Source organism: Arachis hypogaea, chromosome 18, assembly GCF_003086295.3.
Source record: "Arachis hypogaea cultivar Tifrunner chromosome 18, arahy.Tifrunner.gnm2.J5K5, whole genome shotgun sequence".
In the NCBI taxonomy this organism is placed as follows: domain Eukaryota; kingdom Viridiplantae; phylum Streptophyta; class Magnoliopsida; order Fabales; family Fabaceae; genus Arachis; species Arachis hypogaea.
Window position 1 is genome coordinate 17,868,666 of NC_092053.1, and position 5,967 is coordinate 17,874,632.

Consider the following 5,967-nt stretch of genomic DNA (forward strand, 5'->3'; position numbering starts at 1 on the left):
TTTAAAATATCTTTTCTAACTTCTTATCTTCTTATCTTTTCAAAATTGATTTTCAAATTTGTTTCAACTAACTAACTAACTTTTTGTTTGTTTCTTATCTTTTTCAAAACTACCTAACTAACCCTCTCTCTCTAATTTTCGAAAATATCTCCCTCTTTTTCAAAAAATTCTTTTTAATTAACTAATTATTTCAAAATTCAATTTTAATTTATTTCTTCTTTTAATTTTCGAAAATCACTAACCATTTTTCAAAAATTATTTTCGAAAACCTCCCCCTCTCATCCTCTTCTATTTATTTAATTATTTACTAACATCTCTTCCTCACTCACCAAAAATCCGAACCCCCCCTCTCTCTCTGAGTTCAAATTTTCTCTTCTTCTTTTCTTCTACTCTTCTTTTCTTCTTCTACTTACATAAGGAAACCTCTATACCTGGGCAAAAAGGATCTCTATTATTATTATTATTTTTCTTTTCCCTCTTTTTCATATGAGCAGGAGCAAAGACAAGAATATTCTTGTTGAAGCAGATCCAGAACCTGAAAGGACTCTGAAGAGGAAACTAAGAGAAGCTAAATTACAACAATCCAGCAAGCACCTTTCAGAAATTTTCGAACAAGAAGAGGAGATGGCAGCCGAAAATAATAATAATGCAAGGAGGATGCTTGGTGACTTTACTGCACCTAATTCCAATTTACATGGAAGAAGTATCTCCATCCCTACCATTAGAGCAAACAATTTTGAGCTGAAACCTCAATTAGTTTCTCTGATGCAGCAGAACTGCAAGTTCCATGGACTTCCATCTGAAGATCCTTTTCAGTTCTTAACTGAATTTTTGCAGATCTGTGATACTGTTAAGACTAATGGAGTAGATCCTGAAGTCTACAGGCTCTTGCTTTTCCCTTTTGTTGTAAGAGACAGAGCTAGAGTGTGGTTGGACTCTCAACCCAAAGATAGCCTGAACTCCGGGGATAAGCTGGTCATGGCTTTCTTAGCCAAGTTCTTTCCTCCTCAAAAGCTGAGCAAGCTTAGAGTGGATGTTCAAACCTTCAGACAGAAAGAAGGTGAACCCCTCTATGAAGCTTGGGAGAGATACAAGCAACTGACCAAAAAGTGTCCTTCTGACATGCTTTCAGAATGGACCATCCTGGATATATTCTATGATGGTCTGTCTGAATTAGCTAAGATGTCATTGGATACTTCTGCAGGTGGATCCATTCACCTAAAGAAAACGCCTGCAGAAGCTCAAGAACTTATTGACATGGTTGCTAATAACCAGTTTATGTACACTTCTGAAAGGAATCCTGTGAATAATGGGACGCCTGTGAAGAAGGGAGTTCTTGAAATTGATACTCTGAATGCCATATTGGCTCAGAATAAAATATTGACTCAGCAAGTCAATATGATTTCTCAGAGTCTGAATGAAATGCAAGCTGCATCCAACAGTACTCAAGAGGCATCTTCTAAAGAAGAAGCTTATGATCCTGAGAACCCTGCAATAGCAGAGGTAAATTATATGGGTGAACCTTATGGAAACACCTATAACCCCTCATGGAGAAATCACCTAAATCTCTCATGGAAGGATCAACAAAAGCCTCAACAAGGCTTTAATAATGGTGGAAGAAACAGGTTTAGCAATAGCAAGCCTTTTCCATCATCCATTCAGCAACAGACAGAGAACTCTGAACAAAATACCTCTAATTTAGCAAACTTAGTCTCTGATCTATCTAAGGCCACTGTGAGTTTCATGAATGAAACAAGGTCTTCCATTAGAAATTTGGAGGCACAAGTGGGCCAGCTGAGTAAAAGAGTCACTGAAATCCCTCCTAGTACTTTCCCAAGCAATACAGAAGAAAATCCAAAAGGAGAGTGCAAGGCCATTGAAATGACCATCATGGCCAAACCCACAAGAGAGGAGAAGGACGTGAATTCCAAGGAGGAAGACCTCCTGGGACGTCCAGTGATCAATAAGGAGCTTCCCTTTGAGGAACCAAAGGAATCTGACGCTCAACTAGAGAGCATAGAGATTCCATTAAACCTCCTTATGCCATTCATGAGCTCTGATGAGTATTCCTCTTCTGAAGAGAATGAGGATGTTACTAAGGAGCAAGTTACCAAATACCTTGGTGCAATCATGAAGCTGAATGCCAAATTATTTGGTATTGAGACTTGGGAAGATGAACCTCCCTTGTTCACCAATGAACTGAGTGATCTGGATCAACTGACATTGCCTCAGAAGAAACAGGATCCTGGAAAGTTCCTAATACCTTGTACCATAGGCACCATGATCTTTGAAAAGGCTCTATGTGACCTTGGTTCAGGGATAAACCTCATGCCCCTCTCTGTAATAGAGAAACTGGGAATCTTTGGGGTGCAAGCTGCTAAAATCTCATTAGAGATGGCAGACAATTCAAGAAAACAGGCTTATGGACAAGTAGAGGACGTGTTAGTAAAGGTTGAAGGCTTTTACATCCCTATTGATTTCATAATCCTAGATACTGGGAAGGATGAGGATGAATCCATCATCCTTGGAAGACCCTTCCTAGCCACAGCAAGAGCTGTGATTGATGTTGAGAGAGGCGAATTAGTCCTTCAATTGAATGAGGACTCCCTTGAGTTTAAAACTCAAGGACATCCTTCTGTAAACATGGAAAAGAGGCACAGTAAGCTTCTCTCAAAACAGAGTCAACCAGAGCCCCCACAGTCAAACTCTAAGTTTGGTGTTGGGAGGCCACAACCAAACTCTAAGTTTGGTGTTGGGGAGTCTCAACAATGCTCTGAACATCTGTGAGGCTCCATGAGAGCCCACTGTCAAGCTATTGACATTAAAGAAGCGCTTGTTGGGAGGCAACCTAATTTTTATTTAATTATATTTTTATTAGTTATATGTCTTCATAGGTTCATGATCATGTGGAGTCACAAAAATAACTGAGAAAACTGAAGAAAAATAAAAAAACAGCATTAAAAATAGCACACCCTGGAGGAGGAGTTCACTGGCGTTCAAATGCCAGTAAGGAGCATCTGTCTGGCGTTCTGTCTGGCGTTCAACGCCAGAACAGAGCATGGAGCTGGCGCTGAACGCCAGAAACAAGCATCAGTTCGGCGTTTAAACGCCAGAATTGCATGCAAAGGCATTTTACATGCCTAATTGGTGCATGGATGTAAATCCTTGACACCTCAAGATCTGTGGACCTCACAGGATCATCTCACGATCTGTGGACCCCACAGGATCCCCACCTTCCCTCCTTATAATCCTAGTTTTATCCACTTCTTCTTCTTCATCTATTCTCTCTTCTTTTGCTCGAGGGCGAGCAACATTCTAAGTTTGGTGTGGTAAAAGCATTGCTTATTTTGCTTTTCCATAACCATTGATGGCACCTAAGGCCAGAGAAGCCTCAAAAAAAAAAAAAAAGAGAGAAGAGAAAAGGGAAGACAAAAGCTTCCACCTCCAAGTCATGGGAGATGGAGAGATTCATGTAAAGGATCTATAGCTCAGTGGTAGAACATTTGACTGCAAATCAAGAGGAGCAGCAAAGACAAGGAAGAGACATAGAAGAGCTCAAGGACATCATTGGTTCCTCAAGAAGGAAACGCCACCATCACTAAGGTGGACTCATTCCTTGTTCTTAAATTTTCTGTTTTTCGTTTTCTTTATGTTAAGTGCTTATCTATGTTTGTGTCTTCATTACATGATCATTAGTATTTAGTATTTATGCCTTAAAGTAGTGAATATGAATCCATCACCTCTCTTAAATGAAAAATGTTTTTAATTCAAAAGAACAAGAAGTACATGAGTTTCGAATTTATCTTTGAACTTAGTTTAATTATATTGATGTGATGACAATACTTTTTGTTTTCTGAATGTATGCTTGAACAGTGCATATATCTTTTGAAGTTGTTGTTTAAGAATGTTAAATATGTTGGCTCTTGAAAGAATGATGACAAGGAGACATGTTATTTGATAATCTGAAAAATCATAAAAATGATTCTTGAAGCAAGAAAAAGCAGCAAAAAACAAAGCTTGCAGAAAAAAAAATGGCAAAAAAAAAAAATAATAGAAAAAAAAAAGAGAAAAAGCAAGCAGAAAAAGCCAAAAGCTCTTAAAACCAAGAGGCAAGAGCAAAAATCCAGTAACCCTTAAAACCAAAAGGCAAGGGTAATAAAAAGGATCCCAAGGCTTTGAGCATCAGTGGATAGGAGGGCCTAAAGGAATAAAATCCTGGCCTAAGCGGCTAAACCAAGCTGTCCCTAACCATGTGCTTGTGGCGTGAAGGTGTCAAGTGAAAACTTGAGACTGAGCGGTTAAAGTCAAGGTCCAAAGCAAAAAAAGAGTGTGCTTAAGAACCATGGACACCTCTAATTGGGGACTTTAACAAAGCTGAGTCACAATCTGAAAAGGTTCACCCAATTATGTGTCTGTGGCATTTATGTATCCGGTGGTAATACTGGAAAACAAAGTGCTTAGGGCCACGGCCAAGACTCATAAAGTAGCTGTGTTCAAGAATCATTATACTGAACTAGGAGAATCAATAACACTATCTGAACTCTGAGTTCCTATAGATGCCAATCATTCTGAACCTCAATGGATAAAGTGAGATGCCAAAACTATTCAAGAGGCAAAAAGCTACAAGTCCCGCTCATCTGATTGGAGCTATGTTTCATTGATAGTTTGGAATTTATAGTATATTCTCTTCTTTTTATCCTATTTGATTTTCAGTTACTTGGGGACAAGCAACAATTTAAGTTTGGTGTTGTGATGAGCGGATAATTTATACGCTTTTTGGCATTGTTTTTAGTATGTTTTTAGTATAATCTAGTTACTTTTAGGGATGTTTTCATTAGTTTTTATGTTAAATTCACATTTCTGGACTTTATTATGAGTTTGTGTATTTTTTTGGGATTTCAGGTATTTTCTGGCTGAAATTGAGGGACTTGAGCAAAAATCAGATTCAGAGGTTGAAAAAGGACTGCTGATGCTGTTAGATTCTGACCTCCCTGCACTCAAAGTGGATTTTCTGGAGCTCCAGAACTCAAAATGGCGCACTTCCAATTTCTTTGGAAAGTAGACATCTAGGGCTTTCCTGCAATATATAATAGTTCATACTTTGGCCAAGTTTAGATGACGTAAAAGGGCATTTAACGCCAATTCTACGCTGTTGTCTGGAGTTAAACGCTAGAAACACGTCACGAACCAGAGTTGAACGCCAGAAATACGTTACAACCTGGCGTTCAACTCCAGAAAGAGCCTCTGCATGTGTAACATTCAAGCTCAGCCCAAGCACACACCAAGTGGGCCCCGGAAGTAGATTTATACATCAATTACTTACCTCTGTAAACCCTAGTAGCTAGTTTATTATAAATAGGACTTTTTACTATTGTATTAGACATCTTATGATTTTTAGTTCATCTTAGGATCATATTGATCATGTTTTGGGGGCTGGCCATTCGGCCATGCCGGACCTTTCACTTATGTATTTTTAAACGGTAGAGTTTCTGCACTCCATAGATTAAGGTGTGGAGCTCTGCTATTCTTCATGAATTAATGCAAAGTACTACTGTTTTTCTATTCAATTCAACTTATTCCGCTTCTAAGATATTCATTCGCACTTCAACGTGAATGTGATGAACGTGACAATCATCATCATTCCCCCACGAACGCGTGCCTGACAACTACTTCCGTTCCACCTTAGATTGGATGATTATCTCTTAGATCTCTTAATCAGAATCTTCGTGGTGTAAGCTAGATTGATGGCGGCATTCATGAGAATCCGGAAAGTCTAAACCTTGTCTGTGGTATTCCGAGTAGGATTCTGGGATTGAATGACTGTGACGAACTTCAAACTCGCGAGTGCTGGGCGTAGTGACAGACGCAAAAGGAGGGTGAATCCTATTCCAGTATGATCGAGAACCTCAGATGATTAGCCGTGCTGTGACAGAGCATTTGGACCATTTTCCAGAGAGGATGAAAAGT

General features: G+C 39.0%; 1 non-coding gene across 1 annotated transcript; it reads right to left on the reverse strand.

The window, feature by feature from the left end:
* Window positions 1–1,020: 1,020 nt before the first annotated feature.
* Window positions 1,021–1,128, reverse strand: LOC112773973 (small nucleolar RNA R71). Its single transcript, XR_003188490.1, has one exon. It is a non-coding gene; the product is annotated as a small nucleolar RNA R71 (small nucleolar RNA).
* Between the last annotated feature and the right edge of the window lie 4,839 nt (window positions 1,129–5,967).